At 46.6% G+C, this 11,736-nt stretch overlaps 2 pseudogenes across 2 annotated transcripts; both read right to left on the bottom strand.

The window, feature by feature from the left end:
• Positions 1-2,727: 2,727 nt before the first annotated feature.
• On the bottom strand, positions 2,728-3,308 carry LOC307113464 (protein SPT2 homolog; annotated as a pseudogene). Its single transcript has one exon. The product of its transcript is annotated as a protein SPT2 homolog (transcript).
• Positions 3,309-3,380: 72 nt separating this feature from the next.
• Positions 3,381-4,003, bottom strand: LOC307113463 (protein SPT2 homolog; annotated as a pseudogene). Its single transcript has one exon. The product of its transcript is annotated as a protein SPT2 homolog (transcript).
• Positions 4,004-11,736: the final 7,733 nt, after the last annotated feature.

The raw sequence follows: 11,736 nt of genomic DNA, 5'->3' as shown, positions 1-11,736 counted from the left end.
CTCTCAGCATGCTGCCCAGAGCCCGGGAAGCGCTGGCTCTGCTCTCAGCACCCTGCCCGGTGCCCGGGAAGCACTCACTCTGCTCTCAGCACTCTGCTGGGAGCCCGGGAGACACTGTGCTCTTCTCTCAGCTCCCAACAGGGTGCCCGGGAAGCACTGACTATTCTCTCAGCACCCTGCCAGGAGCCTGGGATGCAATGTGCTGTTCTCAGCACCCTGTCGGGAGCCCGGAAGACACCGTGTTCTTCTCTCAGCACCCAACTGGGAGCCCGAGAGGCACTTACTCTGCTCTCAGCACCATGCTGGAACCTCCGGAGACACGCTACTTTGCTCTCAGCACCCTGCCAGGAGCTCGGGAGGCACTGAATCTGCTCTCAGCACCCAACCGGGAGCCCAGAAGGCACTGACACTGCTCTCAGCACCTTTCCTGTAGACCGGGAGTCACAGACTCTGCTCTCAGCACCCTGCCGGGAGGCACTGTACTCTACTCTCAGCACCCAACTGGAATCTGGGGAAGCACCGTGCTCTGCCCTCAGCACCCAACTGGGAGCCTGAGAAGCACTGACGTGGCTGTCAGCACCCTACCGGGTGGCACTTTGCTCTGCTCTCTGCACCCAACCGGGAGCCCGGAAGTCACTGAATCTGCACTTAGCACCTTGCCGAGAGCCAGGGATGCACCGTGCTCTGCTCTCAGCACCCAACCAGGTGCCCAGGAGGCACTGAATCTGCACTCAGCACCCTGCCAAAAGCCTGGGAAGCACCGTGCTCTGCTCTCACCATGCTGCTGGGAGCCTGGAAAGCACTGACTCTGCTCTCAGCACCCTGCCATGAGCCTGGGCGGCACTGACTCTGCTCTCAGCACCCTGTCAGGATCACGGGAGGCATCATGCTCTGCTCTCAGCATGCTGCCCAGAGCCCGGGAAGCACTGGCTCTGCTCTCAGCACCCTGCTGGGAGCTTGGTAGGCACCGTGCTCTGCTCTCAGCATGCTGCCGGGAGCCCGGGAAGCACTGACTCTGCTCTCAGCACCCTGCCATGAGCCTGGGAGGCACTGACTCTGCTCTCAGCACCCTGTCAGGAGCCCAGGAGGCACTGTGCTCTCCATTCAGCACCCAACCTGGTGCTCGGAAGTCACTGACACTTCTCTCAGCACCCTACCGGGAGCCCGGGAGACACCGTGCTCTGCTATCAGCACCATGACGGGAGCCCGGGAAACACTTACTCTTGCTCACTGCACCCTCCTGGGAACCTGGGAGGCACTGTGCTCTGCTCTCAGCACCCAACCGGGTGCCCGGGAGGCACTGACTCTGCTCTCAGCTCCCAACCGGGAGCCCGGAAGTCACTGAATCTGCTCTCAGCATTCTGCCGAGATCCCAGGAGGCACCATGCTCTGCTCTCAGAACTCAACCGGGTACCCAGGAGACACTGACTTAGCTCTCAGCACCACCCAGGAGACCGGAAGTCACTGACTCTGCTCTCAGCACCCTGCCAAGATCTCGGGATGCACCATGCTCTGCCCTCAGCACCCTGCCGAGAGGCCAAGAGGCACTGACTCTGCTCTCAGCATATTGTCGGGAGCTCTGGACGCTCTTTGCTCTGCTCTCACCACCATGCTGGGAGTCAGGTAGGCACCAACTCTGCTCTCAGCACCCTGCCCGGAGCCCGGGAGGAACCGTCCTCTGCTCTCAGTACCCTCCCGGGAGCCCAGGAGGCACCATTCTCTTCTCTCATCAACCAACCGGGTGCTCAAGAGGCATTGACTCTGCTCTCAGCACCCAATCGGGAGCCCGGAAGTCACTGACTCTGCTCTCAGCACCATGCAGAGAGCCCTGGAGGCACCGTGCTTTGCTCTCAGCACCCTACTGGGAGCCCGGGGGTCATTGTCTCTGCTCTCTGCACCCTACCGGAAGACTGGGAGGCACCGTGCTCTGCTCTCAGCACCCTGCCTTGAGTCCGGAAGGCACTGACTCTGCTCTCAGCACCCTCCTGGGAGCCCAGGAGACACTGTGCTCTGCTCTCAGCTCCCAACCAGGAGACAGGAAGGCACTGACTCTGCTCCCAACATCCAACTGGTAGCCCAGGAGGCACTTACTCTGCTCTCAGCACCCTGCCGGGAGTCCAGTAGGCACTGTGCTCTGCTCTGAGCACCCTGCCGGGAGCCCGGGAGGCACCATCCTCTGCTCTGAGCACCCTGCCGGGAGCCCGGGAGGCACCGTGCTCTGCTTTAAGCACCGTGCCTGGAGCCCAGGAGGCACTGACTCTGCTCTCAGAACCCTCCCGGGAGTCCTGGATGCACTGTGCTGTGCTCTCAGCACCCAACCGGTAGCCCGGGAGACACTGACTCTGCTATCAGCACCCAACCAGGAGCCCTGAAGGCACTGACTCTGCTCTCACCACCCTGATGAGAGCTCAGGATGCACCATGCTCTGCCCTCAGCACCCATTGGGAGCTTGGGAGGCACTGACTGCTCTCAGCACCCACCTGGGTGCCCGGGAGGCACTAACTCTGCTCTCCGCACCCTGCGGGGAGCCCGGGAAGCACTGACTCTACTCTCAGCACCCAACCGGGAGCCCGGGAAACACTGTGCTCTGCTCCCAGCACACTGCTCTCAGCTCAGGAGGCACTGTGCTCTGCTCTCAGCCCCCAACCGGAGGCTTTCGGCCTGGGGCCAAAGCAGACACCCAGCTCCCTGGGATCAATCGCAGGTGGTCCGCTCGTGCACAGGACCTCAGCATTTCATTGCTTCTTCCTCCCATCTCATTTCCTCTAAATCCTCTTGCATACCTGGTCTTAAACTCTGCTTCTTCCTTCTGCTGTTCTTTTCAACTACTCTCCATGTAACATAAGGCATAATCACTTTCATCTTTGTATTTTTTTTTCAGACATAGCCAAAGAATGTACTTAGATATTTCTTCCTGAGATTCTCCTTCATCTTTGATAAAATCTTCCATTTTGGAGTCATAGTTCTCATTTTCCTCCTCTTCATATTCTCACTGTCTTTTGTAACCACCAGAGAAGGGAAACCTTTGAGGACATTGGGCAGATCTGTAGCCAGCTAAGGAAGGCTTCATTCCATTCATCTGTCCATTGGTGGGCCGGGTAATTATATTCTTAGAAGATATATTTCTGAGATAAAAGTGCATTTGGGCTTGTGGGGGGAATCTAAGCTACTAACTATTTGCCCAGGTCCCAAGCTGCTCACTGGTCTTACAGGGCCGAACTGCTGACAGTCTGTCCAGCTGAAACTGAGCCACTTACTGATCGCCCAGAGCCACTGACTGACTGCTTGGTGGGCACTGAACCACTCATTGGCCGTCGGTCATATGGATTGTGCACAGAACTGACCACTGACTTTCCAGAACCACCTGAGCCTCTGATGGGTCATCCAGAGCCACCTGTACTGCTGACTTTCCTTCCAGGAAGATTTAATTCACTGGCTGGCCTCTTGGTCCCACTGATTGATCGAACACTCAGGTCCTGAGCTGGAGCTGCCATTCTGGCACCTGAGCATGGAGCCAGAACTAACCACAGGCCAAACACTCCCTGTGCTAGGCTGTCCAGGAGCTGGGCTGGAGCTGCTGCCTGATGCCTGACACCTGGACTCTTACCCTTATTTGGGGAGACCACAGGTCCAGGTCTGGAATGGCTAGGATGGGGAGGAAATTTTTGGCTTTGTGCTCAGTAACAGATTTCTGAGTCCCTTTAGCAGAAGTCTTTGGAACTCTTGGTGAAAAGGTGTTCAAGTGGGTATTTCCAGCCCCATTGTAAACAGGCCTGTCATGGTCCTTCTGAAGTGAGGCTTGGGAGCAGTTGCTAGATCCTACTTTGGTCCTCTCTCCTGGCATAAATTTGGATGAAAACAAAACTAAATGTTTCTTATTAGCTGTGCTGGGTCTGGATTTCTTCTCAGCACGAAGAAGAGGAATACCTTTGGGAGAAGGATGCTTGTCCCTGAAAACTCTGCTAGGTTTTGTGCCCATACTTTCTGTATGAGAGGGCACCATTTTGGTCAGAGGTAGATTTTGGTCAGAGGTAGTCCTGCATCTGCCTCAGGCTTCTTTTTCATATGTCTTCATTCAAGAAGTTTTCACTCCCTAAGTTCTTGTGCAATCATAGGCCACTTTTCTGTGTTTTTTTTTTTTCACTACCTTGATTTTCACTGGTTCATACCTTTGGAAGATACCCATTGTCTTCCCTATCAGAAAAGTGTAAACAAGGAACACGGAAGGCTCGTGAACCTTGAGCTCTGGCAAGGGCCAAAGCTATGCACCTATTGTTTAGTCGACATAATGGTGGTTCAAGCAATTTCCTGACCAAATAGTCTCAAAGTAAATCTTTACTACTATTTACTGACCTTTATGATAGTCTGTCTGTTACCAGAATTGCCTGCCTGACTAAGGACAATATGTGTATCTAAACTTGAATAAAAGTCTGGCAGGGCCTGGGCACCAGTGAAGTCCTTGCCCTTGCGTTGGACTCTCCACCTGGCCCCCCATTATTTCCAAATTATTATTTCTTGTCTTGTCTCATTATTTGCCCACAGCCCTTCTCCAGATCCCAAACCCTGAACCACATGGGATGTGGACTCTCACATTGGGCGCCTGGAATAATGGATGTCTGGAGAAGAAGATTTGCCTAGAGCAGAAAAACAAAGTTTCACCAGCAAGGTGGGGGAAAATAATTCATTGGATAGGTGGGGAAATTTGCCACATGCAAAGCCCATGTCCAGCTGCAGAAGTCACGATCTGTAAGTAGGGTGGGAATGTCTTTTTTTAGGCAGGCAAATGGGGCAGAACTCATCAAAAGGGGAGAAGCTTTATTGTAGACTTTTGGTTTGCATGCTTAAGTATAAAGGAATTAAAGTGTCAGAAGGTATTCTCTTACAGTTTTTGCATGTTATTATAGAATATAATCCCTGGTTTCCTTAGGAAGGTACATTAAATGTTGAATGTTGGGAAAGAGTATAGTCAGAACTTGAAAAAATCTCAGCAGCAGGGGAATAATTTGCCTCCAAATTGTTTCTCCTTGTGGAACATGGTATTGCATTTGCTAGAGCCTTTTAAAGAAACAAAAGAGGATAAACCTCCTCCCCTTGCACCCTCAGCTCCTAAAGAGGAGCAAAAAGAAAAATTGGAGGAATGGCCTTCATGGCCCCCTCCACCTCCATGTCCTAATCCTGAAACATTTAATTCACCATTAATAGAATTACCTATGCAAAGAGGTATCTGAGAAGGATTAAAGGACATGATGGTGGAGGATCAACTTGCTTTTCCTATTATACAAGTAGCTGACCCACAGCTCCCAAATCATATAATAAGACAGCATGAAAATTTTGACTTTAAAATGATAAAGGCGTTGTGTGAAAGTGTAGTCCAGAATGGTCCTACAGTTCCTTTTACCGGAGAATTTATGACTAATATTTCTGAAGCATTCTTAGCTCCTTATGATTGGTATTCTCTGGCTCGAGCAACTCTGGATGGAGGAGATTATTTACTATGAAAGGGAGAATTTTTGGAGAAATGTCAGGAGCAAGCCCACACAAACTGCGGGCTGAATGCTCAAATAACCTATGAAATGCTGGCAGGACTGGGACAATATAATGACATGCAAAATCAGCTAAATTATATGTATCAGGCATATGAGCAAATTATACTTTGTGTAAGAAGAGCTTGGTGGGCTTTACCATCAAAAGGGGACCCTGAGGGAGCTTTTAATAAATGTACGCAGGGGCCTACAGAGTCATTTTCTGACTTTGTGGCTTGCCTCACTCAAGCAGTGAGATGACAGATTCAACATCAAACAGCAGGAGACACTTTAATTCAGCAGTTAGCTTATAAAAATGCCAATGCTGATTGTAAGAAATGCCTGATGCCTCTGAGAAAAAAATAGTACCATTACAGAAATGATTCGAGCATGTCAGAATGTGAGGTCAGGCACTTTTCAAGCAAACTTACTCACTGCCGCTGTAACAGTAGGGAATAAAAGGTGTTACAATTGTGGAAGAACAGGACATTTTAAAAAAGAATGTAGGCAGCCAAGAAGGACACAAGGTGGTGATCTAGGGAAAGGCGTGAGCATTCTGCCTCCCAATTCAATCAACACAGATTAAAACTCTCTGTGTCCTAGATGTCAGAAGGGAAACCATTTGGGCGGTCAATGTAGATAGAAATTTCATAAAAATGGGCAGCCATTAGATCAAGACATAGGGAATGGCCAACCACAGGGAAACGATCCCCCAGTCCCGTCATCAATAGGGGAAATTTGCCCTGCAGGGCCCACAGTGGACTCCCTCATCTGAGCCACTCCAGGAAGTGCAGGCCTAGTTCTTATCAGTACTATAGCAGTCACTTTGACCCTCGATATGGCTTAGCAAGATGTTCCTACAGGAATCTGGGGACCTGTGCCACCAGGAACGTTAGGATTAATCTTAGGGAGAAGTGGAAAGACTCTGAAAGGATTAACTGTTCTGCCTGGAGTCATAGATTCAGACCATGAGGGAGAAATTAAGGTAATACTAGAATGTAATCATATTATATAAATAACTTCAGGACAAAGAATTGCTCAGATACTACTTCTACCTTTTATTCAGCAAGGCAAAGCTATAAATAGGAAAAGAGGAACACAAGGATTTGGAAGCTCAGATACCTATTGGATACATGAAATTAGCAAAACCCATCCTATGATTAATTTAAGAATAGAGGGGGGAAACGGTTTAAAGGTTTAGTAGACACTGGAGCGGATGTCAGCATTATCAGCAAAGAATTCTGGCCTCCAAGTTGATCCATGGTAGAAGCTATAAGCTCTATCAGGGGGGCCGGAGTTCCTGATAATACACAATGCAGTGCTGCAGTGTTAAGATGGCAAGATGAAGAAGGACGGACAAGATGGTTTCAGCCTTACATAGTCTCTGGGATTGCAGTCAACTTATGGGGCCGGGATGTTTTAGAAGGTTTACAAGCTTGTATTATTACTGGCAAAGGACAGCAGTTAATAACTCAGACTGGGATATCAGACTGGACAAAGGTTAGGAAAAACTAATCAGGGAATTAAAGAGCCCATTCAAGCCAAAGGAAACCCAGGAAGACGAGGATTAGAATATCAACCTTTTGAGGAGTGGTCACTGCTCTATCTCCTCACCCTCATGCAGATCCTATATATGGGTGGATCAGTGGCCATTAACCAAGGAGAAATTAAATCATATTCATGAATTAATACAGGAACAAATAGAGGCTGGCCACATACAGCCTTCCAATAGTCCTTGAAATACACCTATATTTACTACACCTAAGAAGGCAGCAGGAAAATGGCAATTGTTACTATGCATACCATGGAAGCTTTACAGCCTGGACTCCCAGCGCCTTTGCAAATCACTCTAGATTGGTCTCTTATAGTAGTAGATCTTAAGGATTGTTTCTTCCCTTGGCACCTCAAGATAAACAGAGATTTGCATTTTCCGTGCCAGCTATTAATAATATAGAACCCATGAAAATATATCAATGGAAAGTTTTGCCTCAAGGAATGGCCAATGGCCCCACCTAGTGTCAAAAATATGTAGCTCAAGCTGTTCAGCCTTTAAGGGACAAATATTCCCGATGTTACATTATTCATTACATGGATGACTTGCTCTTAGCAAGTCCATGGGAAGAGCAGACTTTGGCAATGGAAAAATTACTCCAGAAAAGGTACAGAAAGAAACACCTTTCAAATATCTGGGAACCATAATTGAAAACCAATGTATTGGGCCTCAAAAGATGAAAATATGAAAAGATTGCCTTAAAACTTTAAATGACTTTCAAAAATTATTAGGGGACATTAACTGGTTAAGACCTTATCTGAAAAGTTCTACAGGAGAAATGACAAATTTATTTAATTTACTTAGGGGTGACTCTAATCTTTTCTCATCCCGAACATTAACAGATGAAGCTAGGAAGGAGTTGCTAAGAATTGAGCAGGCAATCTCCTCAGCCCAAGTAGCACGAGTACAGCCTGAATTACCTTTATTGGGACAGATTAACCCCACTGCAAATAGTCCCACTGGTCATCTTCCAAAAAACTCTCCTGCTATTATTGAATGGGTCCACCTAGGGACATCAATCCTCTAAAACTGCAGTTACATATATAGAACTTATGGCTCAGTTGATATCTCAACTTAGAAAGCGCTGCAGGCAGCTTAGAGGAGAACCCCAATGCATTTACCTTCCCCTCACTGGGAAGCAATTAGAAATGTTATTTCAGCCCTGACCGGTTTGGCTCACTGGATAGAGCATCGGCCTTCAGGCTAAAGGGTCCCAGGTTCGATTCCAATCAAGGGCATGTACCTTGGTTGCGGGCATATCCCAAGTGGGGGGGTTTGCAGGAGGCAGCTGATCGATGTTTCTAACTCTCTATCCCTCTCCTTTCCTCTCTGTAAAAAAATCAATAAAATATATATATTTTTTAAAAGAAATATTGCCGAAACCGGTTTGGCTCTGTGGATAGAGCATTGGTCTGTGGACTGAAAGGTCCCAGGTTCAATTCCGGTCAAAGGCATGTACATTGGTTGCGGGCACATCCCCAGTAGGGGGCGTGCAGGAGGCAGCTGGTCGATGTTTCTCTCTCATCGATGTTTCTAGCTTTCTATCCTTCTCCCTTCCTCTCTGTAAAAAATCAATAAAATATATTTTTTAAAAAATAAAAAGAAATATTATTTCAAACTGATTTGAATTGGCAAAGTGGACTAAGTGGATATTAGGGGAACTTAGTTGTCACTTATTAAGAGACAAATTACTACAATTTTTATATTATACCCCCATTATTATACCAAAAAATACTAGGCAGGAACATATTCCTGGAGCATTAACTATTTTTACTGATGGATCATCGAATGGTAAAGCTACCTATCATACAATGAATTCAGACCGAGTCATACTGACCAGTCATATTTGTACAAAGAATTGAATTAGAGGCTATTAAGGATGCATTGCAGGATTTTCAAGAGCCTCTTAATATATCTCTGACTCTTCTTATGCTGTGGGCCTAGTGAATAGAATTGAAACATCTCATTTAAAATGGCTCAGTGACCAAAGTTTATTTTTACCATTTAAACAAGTTCAGCAGATTGTACAACAGAGACAATATCTTTTTTATATCACTCACATCAGGGCTCACAGTGGCCATCTAACAAAAGGAAATGCACATGCTGATCAATTGGTTGCTTTATTAAAAGAGGCCTCAGAATCTCATCAGCTTTTACATCAGCCTGCCAAAATGTTGTCCAAACAATTCTCAATCACTCGACAGCAGGCAAAACAGATTATCAGAAAATGTCCCACTTGCATGTTACATCTCTCTCAATGGCCTAATACAGGAATTAACCCTTGAGGATTGATAATGAATGTAACACATTATACTGTCAAATGGATGTAACACATTATACTCTTTTTGGATGCCTTGGGGCATTGCATGTCCCTGTAGATACCTTTTCAAAGAGCCTATGGACTACTGCATCTACAGGGGAAATGGCAAAACAGGTTATTAATCATTGCCTAGCTGATTTTGCCATCATGGGAATTCCAAAAATTATTAACACTGACAATGGACCTGCTTACACAAGCTGTCATTTCCAACAATTTTGTAAAAAGTGGAAAATTCAGCATAATGCAGGAATGCCATATAATTTGCAAGGACAGGCAATTATAGAACACCAACATCAAAGGCTAAAATCCCAACTTGAAAAACAGAAAAGGGGGAATATGGAGAAATTGTCTGTAGGTAGACTACACCAAGCCTTAATTACTTTAAATTTTTTCACTTGTGATGCCGATGGCAAGACACCATGGAAATAAACTGGTGTCAGAATAAGCCAAAGGAAAATGGTCTGGTTAAATGGAAAGATCCTGAGTCTGGTTTATGGAAGGGCCCTGACCCACTGTTAACATTTAGTCAAGGGTACGCTTGCATATTTCCAGAAAATTTCTCAAAACCCATGTGGATTCCCACAAGAAATACTAAACTTCAACATGGATCTGAGGGAGGAACTGGCCAGGTTAATAAGGACCTTGCACCTGGAGCCACGCCTTACAGCTGCAGACAATCAACTACCCCAGCCGCAGATAACAGCAGCCCCAAGCAACCCACTGAAGATAAGGAGTGGGAGGAGGACGAGACAAATAGCTCAGAGGTCACCTGGGGGATGGTGAAGAAGACAGTCCAGAAAGCTGAGGAAATTTGTAAGGAGACCAGAACCCCAAGAACACCTGAGAGCATCTTTCTTTCCTGCTAGCAGTCATCAGCTGTGCGGTAATGCTACCAGGGCAAATGGGGACGTATTTTGGACTATGTTCCTGACCCTCCATGGGTAAGACCCCTTACATGGGCTGATCCTCCACCTAATGTAGTCACCAATAATACCAAATACCTTGGTCACTCAGGAGGACCATGGGTGGGGCAAGGAAGTATATGGGAAAAGTATAATTACATGGGTGTTGACACCCAGCTTCCCTTTTGTATGACACAGAACCAAACCACTCTCCTTTGTGTGTAAAATTAAAAAGAGGTTTCTGGCTAACATGGACACCAAAGGAGGGGGAAGCAAAAGCCCAAATACATCTACTATCACTACTTGCTCTGGGGAGAGGTGCAGAAAATGTAACTTTACTAATACACCCACCACTAAGCCATTATGTAAAAAGTCTTATGAATAGCACCCCACCCGAGGAAGAAATTAATTGGCAAGACTGTTATAGTCATGCCCCAGGTGATCTCTGGGCTGTTTTTGGTCTGCTTCAATCTCCTCCCACTCCTTATCTTCAGTGGGTTGCTTGGGGCTGCTTCTATCTGCGGCTGGGGTAGTCAATTGTCTGCAGCTGCAAGCTGCGACTCCAGGTGCAAGGTCCTCATTAACCTTGCCAACTTAATAACAGTTTTTCCTTTGTGGATTGGAGCCCTTACTGGTCTACGCACAGTAACAATTGCACCCTAAAATGGAAGGGGACTGCATCCTATCATTATGTTGAAGCTAATCACTCCATCTCATGGCATGGAGGAGGATTTGTTGGACCTCAATTACATGACAATTGGCCCCTACAAAATACGCAATGGATATTAGCTGCTGCACTTGCACCTATTAAATGGTATAGTGTTAACTACAGCTCAGATTATTTCATTCGTACCTTATGGGGACCTCCCAATAAGACAGTATTTGACACCGCCTGTATATTTGATCTGTTTGTACTCCTCTCAGGCCCCATCCAGATGCACCTTAATAGTACATCTGTATGAGGTGTCTTGCACAGGCTGAACACTATCCCACTGTATCAATTTTACAGTCCAAAAGGATTCCCTCATGATTTTAAAACAATTGGCTTTCACTTGGGTTCCTACTAACTTAACCGAGCCTTGGGAATCTCATCAAACCTACTAACTGTTACATAATCTGGTAAAAATCTTAAAACGACAAAAAAGATTTCTTGGAATGTTAATTGCAGGACTTTTTGCCCTCATGATGTTACTTACTTCTGTGGGCATTGCTGCTTCATCCATGGTACAAACTGTTCAAACTTCTCAGTTTGTACAACCAGTTAAGGAAAATGTAACTAAGACCTGCCTATACAAAAAAGAATTGACAGTCAGTTTGAGATAGAATTATTAGCACTAAAGTCTACAGTCTTGTAGATGGGTAATAAAATCCACATCTTAGAGAAAAGAATATCCTTGCAGTGTCATTATAATTTTTCCCAGATTTGTATTACCCCCATTC

Source organism: Cnephaeus nilssonii (genome assembly GCF_951640355.1).
Source record: "Cnephaeus nilssonii genome assembly, chromosome: 17".
Classification (NCBI taxonomy): domain Eukaryota; kingdom Metazoa; phylum Chordata; class Mammalia; order Chiroptera; family Vespertilionidae; genus Cnephaeus; species Cnephaeus nilssonii.
This window is presented reverse-complemented; position numbering and strand designations above follow the sequence as displayed.